We start from the raw sequence: 26422 nt of genomic DNA on the forward strand, positions 1-26422 counted from the left end.
TTGTTCTTTATTTCCCGTTGGCTCTTTCTAGTCATATCTGTCCTTCTTTCTCATTCTAATACTGTTTCTTGCAAATGGGAGTGCTATGTGTTACAACTGCTTGTTCTTTTGCACTAATTGCTCAGGTTATCACGAAGACTTCCTTATTTGAAATATTTCCCCATCACCTTACTTATATTTTCTTAATAAGATTATCACTATTGAGTTACTTTCATTTACTGGTTCCTTGCTATTTATTTGCTAATGTTATGGAAGTTTTCATTCATCTAAGCTGTAAATTCTAAGATGACAGACACTTCCTTTTTCTAGTCACTAGAGTATCATTGGCATCTAGAACAGTGTTGGCTCCTAGGAGCCAACGCTCATTAAATTCAAAGCCGCAGAAATGACCCTTGTAGGTTTCCAGTGACCTCCCATTGTACCTCACATAGGTAACACAAACAACTCAGAATCCCAGAAAGGCAGTCTAATTAATCTCCTCATTTTATGATGGCACTTGAAAATCAATGCTTAAAATTGCACTACTTTTTTAATTTAGACAGATATAAAATTTGTCATCTTTCCTAGAATAGGATGCCTTAAAAACATTTCCTAAAAATTAAAGTAACTTAGGTCAATAACAGAGTTAACTTTTCATCAATGTTGCACTGTAGCACTGTAGCACTTGTGGTCCTCCCATTGTTCATTGATTTGTTTCAGCAGGCACCGGTAACGTCTCCATTGTGAGACTTGTTGTTACTGTTTTTGGCATATTGAATATGGCACAGGGAGCTTGCCAGGCTCTGCCATGCAAGGATACTCTCGGGAGCTTGCCAGGTTCTCCAAGAGAGATGGAAGAATTGAACCCAGCCTTGTGCAAGGCAAACGCCCTACCTACTGTGCTATCGCTCCAGTCCGGTTCATCAATTTTACACAAATAAATCATGATTGACAGATACCTGTATTCAGTCCATTGTGTTAGCATCATACTTTGCCAGTTCTAAATGCTCATTTTAAGCATTGTAATAGCTTCTAATTGGGTTTATATTGTTGTATGTGACATGGTACAATTTAATTTACATAGGTATTTTTCTAAGTGGCATAAATAATTAAATTGATAAATATTTGATGAAATTTTATGGTATATAAGAAAGTCAATAACTTCTCTATGATTTTTCTTGAATCATAACTATGTCTATAATTTCTTAAATTTCAAATTGTTATCTTAAATATTCTCACCGTTCTCTTGCCAAGTCAAAGGATCCATTGCCATTATTATTATTATTATTATTATTATTTATTGGTAGTAATGGTAGTAGTAGTATAATAATATAAGCCTATTGTTTACAATAGTGCTAACACTGATATTTTTAAGTGAACAATTACCACACTTCACCATCCCCAAAGTGTCTAAGTACTTACTACCAGTTCACCTCTTCATTTTACCTCTTCATACCTACCTTGTTTTGTATTCTCCATTTTGTAATGCAGGGAAAAGATTTTGTTATCATTTGATACTATCTACTTACTTGTGTTGCTTCAGATGAATATACCACAGATAAATGTGGTCATCTGGTATTTGTTCTTCTCTCTCTGACCGATTCCACTTAAAATGATTCCCTACAGTTTCATCCAACTTGCAGCAAACTGAAAGTGTTCATCTTTTCTTATGTATATGCAATATTCTGTTGTGCACATATATAAAATTTTCTTTATCCATTCATCTGTCATGGGACAGTTAGAGTGGTTCAGTATCCCAGGCCTTGTATGAAGTGTTACCAAGAACTTAGGTGTGCATATATCTTTTTGAATTAATAATTTTGCATTTGGGAGGAGAATAGATGCAAAGAAATGAAATCACTGGATTACATAGAAGCTGTATTCTTGTTGGGTTTTGTTCAGTTTTTGTTTTTGAGAAATCTTCACACTATTTTCGTAGAGGTCGAACCAAACAACATCCACACCAACAGTGAATGAGGATTCCATTTTACCACATCTCAGGCTGAAGTTTTATTACAGAAAGTAGAATGCTTGCCTCACAACTGGCCAACCGCAGTTGGTTCCTGGGCATCCCATATGGTTCCCTGAACCACACAAGGATTAATTCCAGAGTGCAGAAGCAGAAGTAACTCAGAAAATGTTGGTTATAGGTGTGCCCCCCCAAAAAAACCATTTTCACTACATCCCTGCTAACATTGGTTGCTTTTAGTAATTTTGACATATGCCATTTTCATTGATTTCTGCGAACGATAGCTCATTGTCATTTTGGTTTTCATTTTACTAATAAGTGATAATGAACATTTTTTTCATGTGTCTACCGGCTGTCCATAGGCCTCTTGATGAAAGTATCTGTTTTTCTCTTTTTACTTTTTGATTGAGTTATTTTGTTGTTATTGAACTTTGTAAATGTCATATGTATATATACATATATATACATACACATATATATATTAACTCTTTGCCTAAGATGTATATATTTTCTCCTATTTAGTAATCTTTTTGTTTTAGCCTGAGCTTCTTTCGCCATAAAAACATTTTAGTTTGATATATTTCCATTTCTTTATTTTTGTTTTATTATCTTCACCACTGTAGTCAATGGCACAAAGGTGATTTCTTATGTGAAAGAAACAGCAACAAGGTGTGTGTGTGTGTGTGTGTGTGTGTGTGTGTGTGTGTGTGTAGGGGGTGGGAGGGTTGTAGATCAGAGTGAGAGAGAAGAATAAATAAGGTCACAGAAGACCAAGAGGAAACAAGTAGCAATAGTCTGAGCTCTGGCCACATATTAGAATTGATTCAGGAGGTAAGTTATATATGACCACCTATGGTCAAGAGAAGAAGTTACAATTTATTTCATATGAATCAGACTCCCATATCAGTGTTATCTTTGATGGTTGAAGATAGTTTTAATTTATTTTTTACTGAAGTAGTGTTGGCTTACAAGAGTGTAAATGTTTTCAATGTACTGCATCACACCTACCACCAAAGTGCTAATATCCTTCCACCACAGTTCATGGCATCTTTTTGGCTTCTTTCCCTACCCCATTTTTTATACCCCACATGTTGTAGGGTATATTTTTTTATACTCTATCACTTTGGCCCCCTCATCTCTCACTTTTAAATCACACTATCTCCTTTTGAAATTTTGAAGAAAAAAATATTATGCTGTAATTGAGAAAAATGTGAAGTTGGCAGACTTTCTTGTTGCTTAAATTGTATGCAAATGAATACGATTTTCTCTTGTGGTAACCAACTAGACTAGGTAATATATATGATGCAGTCAACATCCTTTATTTCCCTTGTGTAGTCTTCATTTTTCAATTTAGTAGAAGCAGACTTTAGAATCATTTGTTAATTGAGGGTCACACATTATTTGAAATAATTTACATAAAATGGTCAACTGGGAAATGGCACTGACATTAGCTAATCACGATCACAATCACGATCATCATGTTGTTCGTCGATTGCCTCGAGCAGGCATCAGTAACGTCTCCTTCGTCTTCGTCCTAGCCCTGAGATTTTAAAAAGTGCCATATTCAAGGCTCTTTCAGGGTTAGGAGAGTAAGACCCATCATTATTACTGGTATTTGGCATATTGGGTACACCACGGGGAGTTTGCCAGACTCTGCCGTGTGGGCAGGTTACATTCGGTAGCTTGCCAGGTTATCTTATTATCTTATTCTTACTTTGGACAACCTGGCAGACATTAGCTAATAAAAAGAGGAAAAGAAAACTTGAAGTGGGACATTGATGAAATGTATTGATTACAATCCAGTGGCTTTAAAATATCCATGCTTTTTAAAAAAAATTTATTAGTGAGACATCATGAGGTATATTGAAGACCTGCAAATTTTTGTGTTTGGGTTTCAATTATACAATGATCAAATACCCATCCCTCCATGCTTTATACACTATAGATTTAAGCCAACTTCTTCTCTCTCTCTCTTTTTTTCCATTTCTTTGATTCTTTGTTTTATTTTTTTTTGGGGGGAGCCACACCTAGTGGTGTTTAGAGCTTACTGCTGGCTCTGCACTCTAGGATTATACCTGGCAGGCTCATGGGACCATATGGGAAGACAAGGAATTAAACATGGCTGCATTTTATGTCTTACCCACTCTGCTGTTGCTCTGGGCCTTGATCTCATCATTCTCTGTTTTATTCTCACCATCTTTATCCCCACATCCCAGTATCATGAGTTTTTGTTACCCTTATGAGCATATTATATAGCATTTCTGTGTTCATGATCTCTCTCATACCCCATAGCCCAGTATCATAAGCTTTTGAATTTAATATACAGCATTTCTGTGGTCATGATCTCTCACAAATCTAAGCAAATATTTCCAGTGGGGAAAACAATAGGGCTTTGAGAGAATACAAATTTGAATACTTTTCTGTGGACTGGGAAAGGGTATTGGGTCAGGACCACACAAATTCTTTAGAGGTCATGAGGATAATAGTCAGAAATATATAACAGCAAACAAGACTGTTTATCATGATTGCTGTAGTTGCCTTATGAAGGGAAACTGTTCATTAGTAATGTTGATAATTACTTATAAGTAGATAAGTAATAGATAATTTAGTTTGTGTAAGAGTGCTATTATGTGACCTGCCAGTCAGTTATTTAATTACTAATTGAGCACAGTAATGGTTAGGTATAACCTTAGTAAAAATGCTTTTGTAATATTAATTATATCATTAAATAAGCCAAAATACATTGTGAGTATTACTGCACTGTAGCACATCCTCCCATTATTCATTGATTTGCTCGAGCAGGCACCAATAATGTCTCCATTGTGAGACTTGTTGTTACTGTTTTTGACACATCGAATACGTCACAGGTAGCTTGCCAGGCTTTCCGTGCAGGTAGAATACTCTTGGTAGCTTGCCGGGTTCTCTGAGCGGGGCGGAGGACTCAAACCCAGGTCGAATGTGTGCAAGGCAAACACCCTACCTGCTCCTACCTACCTATTGCTACTACCTACCTCCTGCCTACCTGCCCCACCTACCTACATACCTACCTATTGCTCTGGCCCATGAGTATTACATACAACAGAATTTGTCACACAAATATTTTATTTCTTTTTTTTTATAAATTTACTCTCAGCATTAATAAGTAATTGTGATTATCACAAACATTTACATGTTTTACTATGTCAAAAACTTTTTTTACAGGGTCTCACTTATTTTACAAACCTTAAGTAGAAGTCATATATACACAGTATTAATATAAGACTAGTCATTAGAATATGACACTAATCATTAGAATATAATACACAGCTATTTACTAAAGAAGCTTATTTTTAATCTTCCTGAACCCAAAGAATGATAGTTGGGACTATTTGTTTAATTATCTCTAGGAAAAGAGGAAATCAGGAATCTCTTCCAAGTACCATCATATTCTGTTCTTCAGAATCAGGCTATAGGAGATCAGTCAAGTTCTCAAGACAAAGACTATCTAGAATCTGAACCTGATTTTTGGAGTCTAGAGACAGTACTAAAGATACATTCAGAAGTAAAAAGTCAGGCTTAAAGTTCATGCCATAACATTAGTGTTTAATTTCCTTAGGAGAAAAGATTACTTTTGAACTTGAATATGTGACCACAAATCATATCTATCCACTTCTGCTTAGGAATTAATCCTGTGTTATCTTTACCTCTATTCTAAAGCACCTCACAGTTGCGTTTGTGTTCCAGGAGATTTTTCAGGAAGTTGCCCAACAAGCTTAAGTCTGGGCTACCTTTTTTTCTTTCTCTCCTTCCTTCTCTCTCCTGGCCCCTGCCCCAGTACTAAGGAGAGTTATGGGCATATCAGTATGTTTGGGCCTGTATACATTATATTTCTCATTTAAATTGTTATTGTAATAACATCACTACATGGATGGGACTTAAGAGTACGATGCTGAGTGAAGTTAGAGGGAGACAGAGTGTGCACAGAATGATCTCTGTCATATGCGGGGTACAATTCAATATAACATTGGAATAACAAATGCCCAAAGGCAATAAAAACAAAGACCATAAGAACTGTCTTCAGTAGGAAGCTTGCCAATTGGAGGGTTGGAAGAAGTGAACAGGGAAGGAAACAGTAAAACAGTGGAGAAGGGAAGTGTTCAACTGGAAGGAAGAAAGGGGGCTGAAAGGGGGCTGAAGTGCATTCGAACATTCCAGCATGAAACATCACTATAAAACAACTCTATGTATGTGGAGGATCCTTAAAAATAAGGAATTGTATCATATATGCCCATGCTTTTATTTCAGAGCCCCGTTATAATTAATTTCCCTAGAAAAAAATGAGTGAAAGTTATAGGCAAAGTTTGGGAAGGTCCCTACATAGAAGGAACTCTCTTATAGAAGGAATCCTAGTTTATTAGATAAGATTAGATATTAGATTAGATATTTTTGCAAATATTCCATTTCTCTGGACATAGAGCTCCCTGTGTGCCCTCATTCAGATTTACTCATTGTTTTTCAATAGTGTTCATTGCCTCCAAATTTATTGTATACAATTTTATTTTATAAATATTTTTGATAGCTCATCTACCTTCTAATCCTTGATCAGAAATATTAAATAAAGAAGTTGAAGGCACTTAACTTGCATGAATGAGACCCTGAGTTTTTCCCCAGAACCACATACCCTCCCTACCCTCCTAATATGACAAGATGTGTGGGTATATAGTAGTCCCTAGTGCTTCTGGGCCCAAGCAGTATCATAATAGCTGGGCCACACATCCAGTCCACGTATCTATGGCAGCTGGCGCTAGAGCATTGTGTGAGAGCCCTCTATCCCCCAAAATTTAACATGAAAAACATAGAGAACATAATGTGTACTTTTTTTCATAATTGTCTTCTAGGTGGACAACTACACTTATGTTTAATAAATGCATGCTGTCTTTGGTCAGATCACAGCTATGTAAATGACAGTTGCATTATACAAGAAAATAAACTTGGCAGCATATTTATTTTGATGAAAGGTACAAGTGCCTTTTAATAATAATTTGTCTTATTTGATGTAAAGTAGAAATGACAATCAGGCTGAAACTGCACTTCTCTGCAGGGACTCTGTGATAGATGTCATTAGAGCAGGAACTTCAAAGGTTAGTCAGAAATTGTTTCAATGCAGGATTTTTATACAAAATGAAGCTAGTAGCCAATTTTTGAGTGGGATGGATAACTTTTTAGACATAAAAGAACACAATCTAATTCCCAAGAACAAATTCCAAATTGTTATTTGAGTTTGGACTTTATCAAAGCAAGGGAGTAAATGAGGAGCAAACCATAGCAGCTTTGGGATAGAGTTGGGCCAGCTCAGAAGAGCAGTGCTATCTAAAAGACAGTAGGAGGGAGCCAAGCTGGGTCAGAACCGAGCTGGGAGGCAAAGAGCTTCCACTACAGGCTTCATCACCTACGGTGGGTCTTACTGCTGGAAATTTGGCAAAGTTTTGAAGTTATAATGGAGGTAGAGAATGCAAGAAATAAGGCAATTGGAAAATAAGGGAGACAGAAGTGAGTCAAGAAAACAAGATCCAATCATGGATATGAACCAGTTGTGTACAATTTATTTTTAATTTATTTTTTATTGACTGGGTTTCTATGATTTTCAATACTGTTAATGATTTTTCCTGCATGTAGTTCCAACGATACACCCATCACCAGTGTACCCCCAAGTCCCTTTCCAAGGCTTTCAATATTTTTATATGTGGGAGCCAGTACCAGACAGACAACTCAGTAGAAAACTACGGATCTATGTAGAAAAGGTTGGCACTGCCTTTCAAGAAGAAAAAGTTGATTCCAAGTAAGAAATTTAATTAGATCTGGGAGACAATATATGTGGAATAAAACATTTTTAGCAAAATGTTTTATCCTATGAAAAAACTAAAAAGCACCACATAAAACTTCTTTGGGAAAGTCATAGTGTCAATGGAAAGCAATTTGGAGGCAGAGATTTTAAATGTATATTGCATTCAAAACAACCCCAGGACCATTTGGTGGCACAGGAATCATAAAATCGGTGTCTTTGTAAGCAAACATGGCTAGATAGTAGCAAAATGTGAACACTGTTCATTGCACTTTTAAATTTTAAGTCAGTCTGGTTAAATCCCAGGAGACATTGGAGATTACTGATTGCAAAATAGGGTCCCAGTGTTATTCTTTGATCATGTGAAAAATAAAAGGAAACTGAAAGAGTGTGGGAAGGCTATAGAAAAAAAAGTGGTTTTATTGTGGACACAGGAAACTGCCCAGCTAGCAGGACACAGTCTTCAGGTAAACAGATTGATCTCTTGTTGTGGAAAGTACACAGAAATTTCAGAGGTGACCAAAAGAACTGAAATTAATGGTTCAGCTAGATGGAAGAAGGACAAGCAGGTTACACGTTTGTAATGCACATAAGCCATAAAGTTAGCTATAAAGTTAATAAATTGAGAAATATCCATAGAAAGTACTTAAATATTATATGAGGAAATTTACTGATCTCTAGTCAGTGGAAATAGACTCAGGGTGGAGAGAAACACAAGCCAGATGTTTTAATGGCTTCCTGACAAAGATTCTCTCCGCATATGTAAATTCTACTTTAGGTTTATTCCTCCTGAGACATTTTCTATGATTCTGATATAGACATACATACATTTGCTGCCCAAATAGAATCATTGTCCAAGAACTCTGCTTAATACAGTTGCAATATCTGTTCATGGTAAATTATGCAAAATCACACATAAATAAAATAATTTTTCAATTCATTAATGACCAGCAGGTAATGTTTAATTTTAGGTAATGTCTGTTTCATTTTTTCTGCTGAAATTTAAGAGTTTTCTTTCTCTTGGAGATCTCCCACTTCCCCAACTTCTCAGTGATTCACCTTCCTTCCTCTCCCCTGTCCTTTCTGATAACTCTGAAATAGCTCTTTATATTAAATACTCTCTCCGAAAAATCCCCCAAATATAGGAAACATAAGGTACTTACATTTAATGACTTAGTTTATCTTACTTGTTAAGGCTATGCCCATCGTAAAGGGAATATGAATTATTCTTATTGAAATTTTTATAATACTCTTGGACTATCCATATTTTAAAATAGCCAAAGAATTTGGCTGAAAATCACTCAGGTACAAGCACTGTATTCCAGGTGAAACTTTTTGAGTCAGTCATTTGGTCACTTAATTTACTTTTTAAATCACATTTGATCACTTCATTTTGCTTCCTTGGCATTTGTATGGTGGCCTGTTTTGAAGAAGCATAGCTTCAATCAAATTGGTAAATAATGACAAGGCACTTGAAAAGCATTCAAATTCATCGTAAAATAATTTAATTTGAATTCTCATTTTTATTTGCCCTGAAAGTCACGCGTTTCTTCTGTTATACTGACCTCTTCTGGAAAATTTTTAAAATGTCACCCTAACCATTGTTTCTGCTTTATTTAATACTGTACATAGGGCAATGGTTTTGTAGAAAATGCTAGGTCTGTTGTAACTACTGTTCAAAACTCATTTAATCAAGGACTCATTAAAGATGGGTGCCAAGCATGTTGATAGTCTCGCAGAAAAGATAAGTACATAACCAATGGTGACCACATAAATAGAAATAATTATAAGTTTTAAAACATAGAAAGCTAAAATGGTGACACATGAGTGGGCTTTCAAAGGTTAAATTATAGTTCCCCCCAAAGAAAAAGATGCGCTATAACTCCAGTCATAGATAGTTGTGTATCTAAAGACCTGGTACCTGAAGACCAAGGGACAGGAGAATGTCCTGTCAAAGGTCTGCATAGCCAGTCATGAACGTGGGCCCTTATCCTGAAGAAGACTGGGGGTAGAAAATGGTATGAATACTATTACCTGTTCTTCGTATTCCAGGAATATCACCTAGATCACAAAAGGACCTGACCAGAGAAGGAAGATTGTCTGTAGGGCCACCAGACTTACTGGTGAATTTCCCATCCAGATGGAATGAAGTAAAGAGCAAAGGCAGAGCTGGAGATAGTGAAGAATTTAGTGACCACGTGGTCCAGAGTGAGGAAGATTACCAAGTCTGCCTCCTTAGAGAAGAGGGAGTCGTGGACCAAGGAAGAGCAGTGGATCAATGAGGAGTTTAACTGTGCTCTGTACAGAAGCATGGGGTGGTTTGTGGACATTCAATTATTGCAACTCCCAGCTAGTTATTATAAAGACACAGGAATTATTAAAATATAGTTGCTCTATATCCACTAGGCCCCAAACATGATGTCCTATGATACTGATGCAAGGGAGTTAGAAGCAGTCGCGGCAGGTTTCTGTGTTCATTAGCAATTCCCAGGTTTTCCACTATTTTTAAGAATGAAAATACTGAATAATAAAGATGCTCAGATTCAGAGTTGGAAAGTAGAAAAGTTTACTGGAAAGTAGAAAATAAAAGGAGCTGCTCAAGTGGAGAGGAACTTATTATAGGACTAAGTTAAAAGGGAGTTTTGTGACTCACTCAAGAGCGGACCGGCAGAAAAACCCAGGTATGCGGAACCAGAGATCGAGATCTCCAAGCCCACTCAGATTGGGACTGAGTCTCCTCTCCCATCTCCCCAGTTTTCCAGTAGCTTGGCAGTCTCACCCACAAACTGCCCCTGGCACCATGTAATCTCATCAATGACCAAGACCCAGAGACTATAAACTAAAACTACCAGAAGAGAGCACCATAGAATTTCCTGGAGTACACAGTCACATTTGCAGCCATGTGACCTCTTACACTCTATCTCATTTACTTGTCAAAATTAGCATACATTTGTTTGGTTTTAACATACTTGCTTGTATTCTCTTATATTTGGGTTTTAATGGGTCCAGAATGAAATACAACCTTTACACACTTCCCTCTTATTGTGTTGGGAAGGTGCTTGGTTGTGGAATTTGTGTATGAATATTATCTGCAATGAACTATTGTGAACTACTTTTATGAAAATAAAATATATTTTAAAAAGGGAGTTTTGTATAACTCCTTTAAAAGGTTCTCTGGTCAGTTGAATTTCTTATCAATTCACAAATGTTACAGAGGATGCAAGGAAGTTACTGGTAAAAGTTCTTCCTATAGACCTTTTTAAGTGAAAATTGGGATTTTTTTTATTTCTTATCAATTGACAAATATTACAGAAGATGTGAAGATAACACTTATTTGTCTTTCTAGCCACGTGTCTCTGGCATGTGGGCTCCCTGTGAGCCTAAACTCCAGAATTTTATGATCCTGGGTAATTCCTGAAATGTTAAGACAGGACCTTGGGGATGAAGTATGTGTTAGGTGGATGGGGAGGGATGAAGCATTTGGCAAGAGAAAACTAGCTTCCTCTCTCACTGGCAAGGGGATATGTAACAAAGACAAAAAAATGGCAAGGGGAAACTGAGGGTGTCTCCCTCAATACACTAATGGAGCAAGCAACCACAGCAGCGAACTAGAAGACCCCTTCTTGGCTAAGGTGCCAACATGAGCACCTAGACCAGAGGAGACTTCTGCGGTTTTAGAAGTGCCCCAGAAGTAGAACTCTAACCCAGGAGCAGCACCAACTTGGGCCCCTCCCCCAAAGGTACACCTGTCTGAGGGGGTGTGCCCCCCAGGTGGCCGCAGTTAATTTTCCCTTTCATAGCTCTTTGAACTCATATTTTAGCCTCCATTAGCTAATTCTTACAAGGACAGCCTGGCTATCCCAATCCCATTTGACCAATAGTCCACTGGCCTACTCAAATCAAATTATTCCCAAAACCCACCAAAATAACCATAAACACAAGAATCTGAACAAGCCTAATGTAAAAGAACATATCCCCTGAAGCTGCACTAGAGGTTCCACATAAGTCTCACAGGAGCACCAAAGAGGAAGTTAGTATTCTTGAAGAGAAAAAAAGAGACCACCATCAACAGAGCTCATCCAGAATCCTCTCTCACAGTGAGAGGAGGGGGACACTGATAGTGAACTGGAGGGTCCACCTCCATACTGCTACAGCAACATGAAGAAACAGTGCAGATCCCCACCATGAGGAATGGACGAAGAAAAAAGCCCTGAAGCCTCAACAGGGAATTACCTACATGTACAACTTCCCTCAATACACTAATCATTTACCCCTTAGCCTTCTGTGGAAACTACTCCCTACTTCCTGTTCATTTCAGACTTGGTCTTTATCACTATTTCCTCTTCCCAGATAAATAGCTTCTACTTCACGTCAACATCAAAAATGGGGAAGATGCCCTATTTTCACTAATTCTAAAATTGGTCTCTCCAGTTTAATAGTGGAGCTAAGCAGCAAGATTTGCTGCCAGATTTTCTTCCCTTACAGAGAAGGGAACAGAAAGGAAAGGAAGTCAAGAGGGGTCTAGCATTGCTAACTGATAACCACAGCATGGTGGGGGTTGAACCCAGAAAGATCCTACAGCTTTTGGTCCTATGCCAAAAAACTTTTTTATAGTGAAATCCAAGGTCTTTCAAAGTCATTCTAGCCATGGCCTCAGTATCACTGCAAACTTACTATATATATATGTATATGTATATATACATATACATATATATAAAGTGGGGTAGTAGAGTGTTTTCTCTAAGTATTTCATTGTTTAAAATGTTATGATCTATTAAAAAATATAAGTTCAGTGGTAAGCAAATATTTTCTCCCAGCTCTTTTTTTTTTTTTTGGTTTTGTTTGATATCACACTTCATTGTGCTCATGACTTACTCCTAACTCTGATCTCAAGGACCATTATGGCGGGGCTTGGAGAAACATGTGTGGTGTCAAGGATCAAACCTGGGTCAGGGATGTGATGTGAAAGGGAACTGCTTACTTGCTGTATTTGCTCTGGCACTCGTCATCATTTCTTTTATGGTGCAGAAACTTCTTAGTTTAGTGCCATCCAATTTGTTCATTTTGCTTCCATTTGCTTGACCAATGGTATCAAATCACTGAATATGTTTCTAGATTCAGTGTAGTTAAAAGTTCTCCTTGATATAATTGATAGATTCTGGTCTGATATTGAGATTGTCAATCCATTTTTAATTTACACTTGTACATGGTGTGAGATAGAGGTTCAAGTTCATTTTTTAGTTTTTGTTACATATGACTGACTGATCAACTTTCCCAACACCACTTGCTGAAGAAACTTTCATTCCTCCACTTCATACTCTTAGTGTCTTTACCAAAGATTAAATAACCATATATCTGTATGTCTGTCTCTGGGTTGTCATTTCTCTTACACTGGTTTGAGAGTCTCTTCTCATTCCACAGCTACACTGTCTGGATTATTATAGCTTTGTAGCATAATTTAAAGTTGAGAAAAGAAAACCCTTCTATCTCTTTTTTTTCTTCTGAATTGCTTTGGCTTTTTATTGCTTCATATAAATTTCAGTAATATTTGACCTCTGTCTTTAAAAAATGTTACTGTTATTTTTGTAGAAATTGTATTGAATGTGCACAGAAGAGTTGCATGTATATTCAATATTCAATCAATAATAATTTATTCATATATAGAAGAATTTAATGCATATGTGCATATAATCACATATATACAAGATATAAAAACTTGAAAGGCTTAAAGAAGACAAAATAATCCTCGTCAAAAGTGGGAGAAGAGACAAACATAAGTTTCCTGAAAGAAGACATACATATGACGAATAAGTATATGAAAAAGTGCCTTGCAATGGTCTTTCATCAGAAAAATGTAAATCAAAACAACAATAAGATATCATCTCACTCCAGTGAGGAAATTTCATCCACTGCTGGTGGGAATGTTGACTGGTTTAACCCTTTTGGGTAACAACATGTACATTTCTCAAAAAACTAAGAATTAAACTTCCATCTGACTCAGCGATTCCATTTCTGAACATCTACCTCAATGGCCTAAAAACTTTATTCATAAAAGGACATTTGCACTCACATGTTTATTGCAGAACCATTCACGATAGCCAAAATCTGGAAACAACTCAAGTGTCCAAGAACTGGATAAAGAAATCATGGTATATTTACACAATGGAACACTACTTGGCTATAAGATGAAAGCATGAAAATTGCTACTAAATGATGATTTGAGTCAGAAGAAAGAGAGTGACAGATACAAAATATTCTCTTTCATATATGCAATATAAAGAAACATAGCAAGGTAGTAAAGAACCTAAGACCTGCTCTACGGAGCTGAGCTTATCATGACAGGGAGATAGGAGTAAGGACTGAGGGGGGGTTTCTGGGAGGAGGGGGTGCTGAGACAATGGTAGAAGGAAGTGGACACTCTGGGGGAGGGTGTGGGGTTGGAACATTATATGCATGAATTAGCAGTATTGAAATCACAGTGACAAAAATAAAACATAGACTATGAGATATGTGAATGTTAGCTACAAACTTAAGCTCGAGTTACTCTAAACATTTTGGAGAATTTATTTTAATATTGGGCTGGAGTAATAGCACAGTAGGTAGGGTGTTTGTCTTGCATGCAGCCTACCTGGTCAACCCAGGCTTGATTCCTCCACCCCTCTCGGAGAGCCTAGCATGCTACCGAGAGTATCTCACCAGCACTGCAAAACCTGACAAGCTACCCGTGACGTATTTGGTATGCCAAACACAGTAACAACAAGTCTTACAATGAAGAGGTTACTGGGCCCACTCTAGCAAATTGATGAATAATGGGAGTGCAGTGCAGTGCAATATTTTAATAATTTCTCAGCTGTTCTATAAAATTGAAAGGCTCAATTCTTTTCTCAAAGTGATTAAGTGATTGATTCTTTTCTCAAACTCATCCTTTTGTACAACCAAACGTAGAAGTTGCAGTGTGAGAGAAATTTGTAGGTGTGAATGAATATCAAATAAATAACTTGACTAATAGTTTTATAAAAGAGTCCTCCAAGCACTGAAAAGTTCATTACTATAAAACCAATTTACTGATTGAAAAGGTCTCTCAAATGTAACCTTTAAATGTGTGACATTTGAACCAGAATATTAAGTTAGGAGTTTCAAATTTTGACTTTTCAGATATATATTTACACAAAAAATTTATCTTATAGCATCTTAGATAAATATATTAGTTTTGCTATGAATTAATAGATGTACTATGTAACTGAAGTGTACTAATAAAAATTTGCATAGAAATCATGAAAGACTTGAATGTTTTTTAAATAAATGATTAGTTGTAACTTTTAATTTAAAGTTTGCAGCTGTCGGGGATAAAGAGCATCAAATTTCAAAGAAAGCGTTAAAAAATAGAACAAGAGAAATGGTCTCCTGAGAAGATAATAAAAGAAAAAATAAGCATATGATTTCTCATTACTTAGCCTTTCATAGAGCTAATATATAAATTTCTTAAGAATACAATTTAGCCAATTTCAGTTCATGCTACAAAACAGGCCACAAATGTCAAGTAAAAGAGAAAGGTTATTTAAAAGTTTGATATATTATTGGTTTTCTTTACACCTCATAGAATTAAGTCATCATTCTCACTGGTACTCTTTGTAAATGAAGTTTTTAAAATGTTTATGTTCACATCATTCATTCAGCAATGAATTTAGTTGGAAAAAATAGTTTTAACATATAATTTATATTTTTCTTAGAATAATCATTATTTAAGGTTTTCTTTTGAAAAAATATTAAAGGTTTTCAGTAAAAAAGTGGCTTGGGGAGATGGCACTTCTGGATATACTCAGGGACCAGGCAATGCCAGAGACTGAGTTTATAGCCACTTGACCCACATCCCTGTACAGAAACTCGATGATTAAATGACAACACACTATTTTGTGAGGTTGGATTGGTGAACATTTAATACTAGTAAATATCACACTGTCTAAATGTTACATTTTAAATTTTCATAAGATTTTGTCCATGTTAGGTTCTTATGAAAAATTAGTCTCACAAGTTTTGTTGCTGTCCATTTAAGATAAAGTTTACTTTAGAAAGTTATGGTTACATAAGACTATCATGAGTCAGAGTTTAAATGTTGGTTTTATAAGGGTTTTTTTTTTTGGCACAGTTAGAACTATGTCCTGGAATTGGTGCCCAAACAATTTTAAGTGTGCTCTGAGCTATTTATGTCACTGAGTAAAATTAGATATGCCTGTTGCTAATACGAATGGATGAAACATGATACAAGGCCAAACACGTGAGACTTTTCTTGTCCTCATAGTTAGTGGAACCGAAATCGTTCACTTTCACTCTGCAAGTCATGGAAAAGTTTGAGCCATTCTAGCTCAGTGCTCCAGCTGCTTGTCTTTATTTCCCCAGTGGGATTTTTAATACATTGAAGGTAAGTCACCAGTTTTAACTTGGATTTTATATAACTCATTGCATAAGCTTAAAGTATGAAAAGGTATGAGGTTTCTTGACTTTTTTCCTTCATGGGGGATGTAGAAAATAGTGAATAAATTTATCTGAAAATAATAGTATATAGATATTGACAAAATTTAGTAAACTTCTCATTTAGTCAACTTTCTTTTAAGTTATTCTGAGTTGCTCTGTATTTTAGCATAATATTGTACTTCTAATAATTTTAATTTCTAGAATACCAGGATAGCTATTTTGTATTATTAACATTCAGTTAAATATTGAAGTTAGTCTGAACAAAGTATATGCTTAACAAAGTATTAGCTAGAATAGATCCAGTTCTAAATATATTCTTAAACTTTTGTGGTAGCATTGTATTTGCCTTACATTTTGTCAGTTTGTTATAGACATTAAGAAAAAATTAAATTAATGAGAAGTCCACGTTGTTTAATAAATTCAGAAAGCAAAATACACTTGTCCTCCAAACTGTTCTGGACGAATAAAAGGAGAAAATATTTCCCTCCTCAAATTTGAGGAAAACAAGTTTTGCTCAAAATATGAGTCAAGGACCAAAGTGACAATACAGTGGGTAGGGAGCTTGCTTTGAACGCCACCAACCCAAGTTCAGTACTCAGCACCTCAGATGGTCCCCATCTGAGTGCAGACCCAGGGGTAAGCCCTGAGCACAACCAGGTGTAGCCCAAACAAACAACAACAAAAGAGATGTGTCTAAGAGAAAGAAAATGTAAATATGTGCTAATAGTGCTTTGTTCTCCTTAAATTGGCATAGCCCTTTTTTTGGTGTTTGCTCAGCTAATTTGAGGCAACGGTAAAACAATTTTTTTAAAGAAAACATCAGAAAAGATGAGGGGGAAATATAGTTCAACTTGTTGAAAGACTTGTCAGCAGAATGAAGTAACTCATTGTTGCTAAATGAACTAGAGGATGTAATATGGATTTCTTTGTTGTTGCTGTTTTGTTTTGTTTGTACTTAATTTCTTTGGGACCTTTTGCAGATATAGTCACCAAAAGGGCAGGTTTAGCATTTCAAAACTAATGGTTGAAACGGGTGTTAGTTTTATAGGTTGCAGAAATTGTCCAAGGTTTGTTTCTCAAGTTTTCTAAGGTTTGTTCTCTAAAGTTATGTGAAACCTAACATTTTAATATATTTTAGTTTCCATTCCAGAATTCAATAATACAGGTTTTCTAAAACGATGGCTAAGCTTACAGTTGAAGTGGTACTATCAAATTATTCTATCATGTCTTTCCGTTTGTTTGTTGGGGATCAGGAGGCCTCACAAAGTGCTGCTGAGGGTTTACTCCTGGCTCTGCACTCAGAACTCATACACCTTGTGGGTCTCAGAGGCCCTATGGGATGCTGAGGATTAAACCCAGATTGGCTTGTACAAGGCAAGTTCCCTACTGCTGTACTATATAGCTCTGGCCCACATTGCCTTTTTAAAAGTATACTTTTAGCCAGAGAAATTGCACAAAAGCATAAGGCACTTGCTTTGTACATTGCCGACCAGGTTCAATTCTTGGATATAACTGGTGTAGCCCAAAAACCAGAAAAAAAGAAAGTATACTTTCTAGCCATTGAATTAAATTGCTATCATGTATCACTTGAAAATGAAATAATCAGTTAGTTTCGAGTGCGTGCCCATTTTGTCATATTTTGTTGGACACTCGTCTAATTAAATTGCTATCATGTGTTATCTGAAAATGAAATGATCAGTTAGGTATGAGTGGGTTCCCATTTTGTCTAATTTGGCATATTTTGTAGGACCTCATTCTTATGCTCCATACATGATTCATCCGCAACCTTATCTCAACTAAACCCATTATTGTCTAGTGGGGAGAAAAGAACAATAGTCTTTGGTCTGTCTTTGCTGCCCACACTTTCCTCAGATGCCTCTACATCTCTTTTATGAAATTTTCTTCCCAATCATGTCATAGCCTGTGAATTCCTGCAGTACTAGATCATTTCTGGGGTTTCCATGTCAAATTCTTCATCTTCTGTGATTATCATTTCGGACTTTAGTTTTAAAGTGTCTTCTCTGTCATTACACCTCAGGAAATTGTCTGAATTGGTGCAGGAGTCATGTGTAGGTTTGCAGAAGTCTCTAGACCTCTCTCAGAAATCCTCACAATGCCTTCATCAGCTTGGGAGTTAGCTTAGGGGTCCTGTGTCCAAACGGATGTGTGCTTCATCCCAAGGTAGTGATGAATCACTTTAGCATTTATCACAGAAAAAAATACATAGGTTATTTTTTGATAACATCACCATGGCGACCACAGAGAATGGATTTGAGGCCTCATGGAAGGGATAAGACAATAAACAGGTGTTGTCAATGTTTTTCAAATCCCAGCTTCAACTTCCTGGTCATTTTAACTCAATGTGAAACATTCTCTGTGAGTTTTACTTTGAAATGTTTTTGAACAACATACTATGAGGAACAGTGATTTGTTTTATTTTGTTTGTGTTTGTTTGGGGATCAAACCTGGCAAGCATCACTGTGTGTTATCTCTTCAGCCCTGGAATGGTGATTTTCTAGGCTGTGCTATCAAACTGACACTTCCCAGTTATATGACCTTATGGGAATTACTTTATCATCTGCCACAGCTTCTCCCTATATTTAAGTAGTAATAATCATAGTATCTCATTTCTAAATACGGGAGTGTCAAATTTAGTTCAACTAAGGTATTCAGAAAGTTGCCCGCCTTTTGGTAAGCAATAGATCTTCTCTCCTCATCACCCCCTCATCATCACCATCACCATCAATAAAAAGAAAAGATAGAACCTATTCTCATGTCACTGAAAGGAACCTCCATATGGGAAGCAGCATTTCTATCCTGCTCCTCCCAGATCTTATGGCACCAGGAACTCTGCACTCCGGAGCTTCCAAGCTGGGCTATTCCTTCTCCAGCAGAGAATGTTCTCAGTAGGCAGTGATGCTGCAGAGAGGAATGTGTGCATTCCAGAACACAAATAGAAAATCCTCCCCACATTCGCGTCAACTGGCTAAAATCCCTACATGGTGCCTTCGGTATTTGAGGAGGAAAGAAATCAAATGACTGTTTAGCTTTTCTGTAACTGTTTTTCTTTCATCCAAAATTTATATGTTAATGAAAATGTTGCACAGAGTATTCTAAAATATTGGCAAAACAGAGAAATGTGCTGTCTTTGTACTGGAATATATTTTATATGTGGGTACCCCTCCCCGACACACACACACAAATCACTTTAATTCATCACATTCCAATTCCAAAGAAATGGTAACTCTGAGGATAAAAGTGACTCATGACTCTGAACCTCTATGACACTTTGCAATGAACTTCAAAGCAGTGAGAAATTGCTTATATTTCACATTTGATAAGAACCTTAATTATGCCTATCTTAAGAATTTCTTTTTCCTTTAAATCTTCCAATTAGAGAGTGCAGTTATAAATCTTGGCTTGCTTCATACATTTAAGAAACTATTTTCTTGAAAGGGTTCTGTTTCTTGTGAATATTTTTCAGAAGGGAAGAGTTTGTAGTTGGTTTGCCTGAAAATTCAAGTTTAGTTAAGGTAAAGGTAAAGGTAAAGGTAAAGGCCCTCCCGTTGATCGTCGATTTGCTCGAGCGGGCCCAGTAACGTCTCCATTGGAGACTTTTGTTGTTACTGTGTCTGGCATATCGAATACTCTCGGTAGCTTGCCGGGCTCTCCGAGAGGGGCGGAGGAATCGAACAAAAAGATTTGAGACAAGGCAGATAGCAAAGGGACCCTGTTTGAACTCTGGCACCACATAATTCTTCATATATATCACCAGTCACAGTCCAGAGACTCCTGAACACCCTTAGTGTGGCATTTGTAACTCACAGCACTGTTGGATCTGAGCCCACCAAGTCCTCAGGCTCTGCTATAATTAGAGAGCATTACGATTGCTTGGGAAGTAGGGACCCCCCAAAAAATCAAAAGCCTTAAGACTGCTGACTGTTTTCTTCGAGCATTTACAGTTTTCATGTATATTTGTGTGTGTTTATTTATTTGTTTTTAATGAATCACTGTGAGATTCAGTTATAGACTTAAAAATATTTGTGGTAACGTTTTAGTCATAACAATGATCAAGTACTCATCCCTGTACCAGTGCCCATTCTCTACCACTAATGTTCCCAGCATCCCTTCGGCCACCCTTACCCTATCAACCCCCCTCCCTGGTTCTATTGCAGGCACATTCCCTTTTACTCTCTCTCTCTCTCTCTCTCTCTCTCTCTCTCTCTCTCTCTCTCTCTCTCTCTCTCTCTCTCCTTTCGGGTGTTATGGTCTGCAATACAGGTAGTAAGTGGCCATCATGGTTGATCCATAGTCTACTTTCAACATACATCTCCATCCCGAGCAAGCCCTTCAAGCTTCATTTACTTGGTGGTCCCTTTTCTATCCCAGCTGCCTTTTCCCTTAGCATGTGAGGCCAGCTTTCAAGTCATGGAGAGGTCATCCTGGACCTTATCTCTACTATCCTTGGGTGTTAGTCTCTCATTCTGTTACTTTATATCCCACCAATGAATGCAATCTTTCTATGTCTGTTTCTCTCTCTGACTCATTTCACTTAGCATGATACTCTCCATGTTGATCATTGCATGATTATGATTGTATCTCAAACATGAAAGCTTGTAAATATATCTCACCGTGATACAATTAAAAATGCAAACTATTTACATCTTGAGGTATCATCGTCTTCCCCTGCAGTCTCCATGTTGTGACCCCAGCAGCATTTTAATAGACTACCACAGGACTGGAGAGATTGTACAATGAGTTGGGTGCTGGCCTTGTATGCAGATGACCCAGGTTTGATTCCTATCACTACATGCTGTTCCCCAAGGACCTTCAACAATGATCCTTGAGTATAGAGCCAGGAGTAATCCCTGAACATTTTCAAAAACAAAGTAAAAATAAAAGACTACCCCATAACTCTATCAGGTTCACAGTTTCTTTGAAATTCAGTGGGTGGTGGTAGAAACAATAGACCATGCAGACAAGTGTCATATTGTCATTGCTCTGAAGCTATTTGGTTTCTTGTCATGTCACATGGTGCCCCATAAGTGGATCAAAGTCTCTATGTCATTTAGGACAGTGATGCTGCAAGGCCTTGTAGGCAGGAAAAAATCAAAACACAGTCTGTGTCAGCTCTGCTCAGGAGGAAGCAACGGACCTACCGCTGACATCTTCCACTATTTGCTCTTATTTGTTCTTATTAAGTGTTGGTGCAGCCTTGGTGTCTCTTTTGGCTGTTAAACTGGCAGTATCTAGTTCTGCCTTTGTTGGGCAAGTGTGTAGCCTCTATCCAAACCAAGATGGCCACTCTGTATATGACCCCATTGTGGGGCATGACAGTGATGATGGGCCGTTGAATCAACCATTTTGACACTCTGGTGCCTCTCTGTGGTAGATATTCTGGGGTAACATGTGATACGAATATCTTTCCCCTTCATCCCAATAGGTCCACTCATAAGTTCCTTCCCTAATTTCTTTGTCCTCCCTCTTCCAAGCTCTGCTAGTCCCTGCCAATTTTCCAAAAAAATTCTTGTGGAAGTTGGTCCATGAGACTGTATTCAAACTCAGGTGATTTCCCTATTTCCACACAAAGTGGGTAAGCAAGTGCCCAGTCTTCATCTTGGTGTTTGGGGAATATTTCCTCTTAATGTAGTCTTCTAGGACTCCTTGATGAAGCAGTGGCCAAATCACAAAATGTTTTTTGGGATTTGCACCAATATATTGAACTAATCCATTCCTAAACTAAATTTAACTTTCCTCCACTCTCCCTTGGGCATAACCTACATTTATCCATAACCAGAGTGATGGTATCATGATGAAGTGATATGAGTTCCTGGGTAAACAATTTATCCTCTGCCAGTTTCAGTCCCTGGTTATATCACCTTTACATTTAGTTGTTGCTCTGCTAATCAATCATATGCTTTGGTAGGTGTGGTAGAACTTATGCCACGATAGGAAATTCTGAACACATCGTCACTCAGTGTTTCATGGTGAGATTTCATGTCTCCACTAAGGCCAACTCGTGGCAAATGTTTTTTAAATGACAGATGATTCTCTGCTTCGGAGAGCAGAGTTTTATTCTACAACCCTGGATGTCTGTATTGTAATTTTCCCCAGTGAGTGTCTGAAATCTTCCCCCATCACAAATCCCTCTGTTTCCTCTAGTGGGCCACAGCATATGGTCTAAGCATTGCTAGCACAGCAGCCTGGACTCTGGAAATGAACTGAAATGGATTTTCCAAGTGAAATTATCTATATTCAGAACTTGGAATGCTGAAGAAGCACTATTTTTTCCTTTATTGTGGTGAAAAAAAAGGGCAATATGCAATAATTCTTTACTTTTGAGATGTAATACCCAAATGTCCTAGAATATGACTTCTTGGAACTCTGATTTGACAGGCCCCATGTATTTTACTAGCCATTACCATGATTTGTTACCTTCACTCATTCATCCAATCCAGAAAACATTATATCATGAATCTAGTGGGGAAATTCTGTATTTGGCCAATGTTCAAATCCCTTTTGAGTGTGTGAAGGCATTGAGAAATACTATTTTCTCTCATATGTAAACACTAAGTACTTTGAATCTTCATTGGTGAAACAAATGGGAGGAAATTCATCAGGTAGTCTAATTGTGCTACACATAGTTGTGTGTTCATAATCCATAAAGTGCGCATGGCCTGTCTGGCCAGCCTATGTTGCTGTAGCTAGGGTATGTCTAGTTTCCCTAAGAACAAATTGGTAAATCAGGTGGGAATAGAATTGTACTACTAACTCATGACCTTTAGAAGAAAATTACCTGCCCTAGAGGTAAGCTATGGTGATGCATGGAGTGGGAGTTGGAGTGGGGGGTAACTGGGGACATTAGTGGTGGGAAATGTACACTGGAAAAGGGATGGGTGATGATGGAACATTTTATGACTGAAACCCAACCATGAACGGCTTTGTAACTGTATTTCACAATCACGCAATAATAATATAGTGTGACCCTGGTCTCTGCCATTCATCCTGAGAGGAATAGGTGATGAAAGAGCAATTTCAGAGTTTTTCTTATGAGTTTCTGCACTATAAAAGTTATAGTTATAAAAGTTACACGCAAACCAAGGCACTTTCAAGGTGGGAATTTTGCCAACTGTAATAACTCTAATTAGATATTTGTTTGTCAGGGAAATCACTATTTGGTAGTTTTTTTGTTTGTTTGTTTTGGTTTGTAGGTTTGTTTTAATTTGAGCCATACCCAGCAGTGCTCAGGATTTATTTCTGGTTTTACATTTAATCACTCCTTGTGGGGGATTCTACAGGGGATCATATTGGGTACTGGAGCATCCCTTTCCGTTGTGTTGTTACTCAAGCGCCTCACTTTTTAGTTCCATGAGGCTCCTATAAGTTAGAATTCCATTTATCACCTGGTTCCCTATATCCTCACTTAACAGAGAGATCACAATAATAGTTTCAATTCCTGGTATTAGTGGCAGAGCCAGAGTCTATGTCCATGTCCTCAAAATGTCTTGGTTATGTTTTCCTTACTGCACAATAGCCCTGTTAAATGGTATTATGTTCTGTTGGAACAAAGCTGGGTAATCAATTATGTTCTGGTAAACAAAGCTCTTGATCTGGTGTTTCCTCTTTCTGGGAATCTGAACTCTTTCTCAGTCAAGAGTTTTCAGATTAAGAAATTTACTCAATCTGGAAACTAAGCAGAGAGTTGTGATTTTAAATTTATTTTTATTTTATTAAAAACTTATTTTGGTCACATCCAGAAATGCTCAATACTTATTACTGGCTCTGTGCTCAGGGAACCCTCCTGGCAAAGTTCAGGAAGCATCTGGGATTCTGGGATTGAACCTAGGTTTGCCTGTGCAAAGTCAGTGCCCAACCTGCTGTACTATCATTCCAACCCTTCATTTCATCATCCTGTTAATCGTCGATTGCCTCGAGCAGGCCCCGGTAACGTCTCTTTCATCCTAGCCCTGAGATTATATTCAAGGCTATTTAGGAGAATGAGACCCATCATTGTTACTGGTATTTGGCATATTTGGTACGCCACGGGGAGTTTGCCAGACTCTGCCCTGTGGGCAGGCTACATTCGATAGCCTGCAAGTTTGTCCAAAGTAGGAATAAGAAAATAAGATGTCATAAAAAAAAGTTCTGATAAGATGTCCGGGATCTGGATTTTATAGTCTCTGAGTCTTGGCCGCTGATGGGATTACACGGCGCCAGGGGGCCAGGTGGTGGGTGAGACCAACCCTAAGAATTGTGTTTTTTTTTATGGGCTCCTATAACCTCTGTCTCACATATATCCATTCTGGTTTTATTTGTATATGTAAGTTCCTTTGTTGATTTCCTGGAACATTATGATTCATAGAAATGTATATATTTGGTATTTCAAATTACCAAAGTGTATTTCCCACATGTACTTGATTTGTGTCCACAGTATGAATCACAGTGCTCAGAAACTTTGAAATATTTTGAGTGTTGCAAGTGATCAAGGTATCACCTGTTTTATGTTGTCAGTCATTCTTGGTGTGTTATTTTCTTGTTTATTATGTTGTAGGGTGTCATATTATGTAATGTTGCATTGTGTTATGGTAATAAAGGTAATATTTAGGAGGCAGTTGAAAATGTGGGCTGATTGGGGACTGGTTGCCAAGGAAACAAAAATAAATGGGAAAGAGAACTTCCTGTCTCTCCCCCGGACCTCTGGTAAAGGGAGGGAGGCTTCAGGATGAATTTGATTGCTGCTTGTCAGGGATTAATAAATCATGCTTTTATAGTTGAGCTACCATAAAAACTTAAAAAGGAAGAGTTTGATAAGTGTTGCTGAGTTTGGGGACAGTGGTCTGCCTAAGCAGGCCGGGAAGTTCCATACTCATTCTCCACACGCTGTCCAGTGTTTCCCTTCTTTCTGACTGTTTGTAAATAAAGGGCTCTGTAATAAATTGGTGATCCAGAAAGCAAAAGTTAGCCTGCTGCAGATACAAGGACTGTGTTTGTATTGCAGTGGAAAGTGCAACTGCTCCAAAATGAGAGAGTCAAGGTCTGTTTTTTTGTTACGGAAGGTTTTACAGAGTAAACCGACAAGAGTGGGTATGGGAGGTTAAGAAGAGAACTCCTGGAATTAGTATAGTGCAGAGCAGAAGAGAGGGGAGCAGAGCTTTCTCTAGGGCATGGCCATGACAGGAATCAATGAAGAGAAAGGAATGAGGTGACAGATCATAGATGACTCTCAGGTGCCTGTGCAGGAAACTGAAAAGAAGTGTTGCTCCTACTTGGCCAGGGGGGAAAAAGTAGAGACTAGGAAGGAAAGTGAAAGTTAACTGACAATAAAATTACTCTGAACAAGTTCAATGTGAAATACGAAGGGGGATGTCAGAAGTCATTTTTCAGATATTTTAATATAGAGTTTAAAGGTGTTTTAGATGAAGGAGAAAGAAAATATTAAAGTAGCTGAGAAGCTAAGGCCAGAAAAATGCAGAGTATATTAGTAGAAGTTGTTTTTAGGTCAGTAAACAAGAAACGAGAGTGGTGGGCAGAGTGACATTACAACATGTAGGGCATTTGCCATGAATGCTGCTGACCTGGGTTTGACACCCACCATCCCATCTTGTCCACTGCTAGGAGCCATGGGTAGAGAGCCAGGAGTAAGCCTTGAGTCCCACCAGCTGTGACTCAAAACCCTAAAGGAAAAAAAGAAGAAAAAGTAAAAAGAAAAGAGAAGCAAAAGAAGACAAGAATTGAAAATTTTCAAACAGGGAACAGTCAATTATTTCCACCAATGGAACAAATTATATGAAATAAATGAGTCTTATTTGCCTAGAACTGCAGATCACGTGACCTACATCCAAATACATTGTGATCTCACTGACAGCAAGAGATAAAGATATATATATATTTTACAGGAAAAATATTTCTATCTGGAAAATTGTTTTTAGAGGAATATTTGACCACAAAAGGAACTGGGTCAAAAACATTAAAAAACATCAATTTTTTTCATAGTTATTTGTTCATTGTTGTAAGAGTTCTGGCTATTGTAAGAGTGCCTCATTGTAAAAGTTAAGATTTACATCTCTTCAGGTCCAAAGCATTAAAAGGTTGGTAAGGTCCTGTTCTTTCCTGTAGCCAATCCAGTTTCTATTTCCAGCACCACATATGGTCTCCTGAACCCTGCCAGGAGTGATCCATAG

The 26422-nt window shown here is 37.5% G+C and overlaps 1 protein-coding gene across 3 annotated transcripts in view; it reads left to right on the forward strand.

The window, feature by feature from the left end:
- Positions 1-26422, forward strand: part of SGCG (sarcoglycan gamma) — a 112974-nt gene that overhangs the window by 26026 nt on the left and 60526 nt on the right. Inside the window, exon 1 of one of the 3 annotated variants that reach the window (XM_056133053.1) lies at positions 16072-16188. The exons of the other annotated variants lie outside the window; for them this stretch is intronic. The gene's annotated coding sequence lies outside the window, so the exon portion shown is untranslated. Of the gene's footprint in view, positions 1-16071; positions 16189-26422 lie in introns of those variants that run through there. 3 annotated transcript variants of the gene reach the window in all.

This window comes from Sorex fumeus, unplaced genomic scaffold (assembly GCF_029834395.1).
Source record: "Sorex fumeus unplaced genomic scaffold, SorFum_2.1 ptg000095l, whole genome shotgun sequence".
NCBI lineage: Eukaryota > Metazoa > Chordata > Mammalia > Eulipotyphla > Soricidae > Sorex > Sorex fumeus.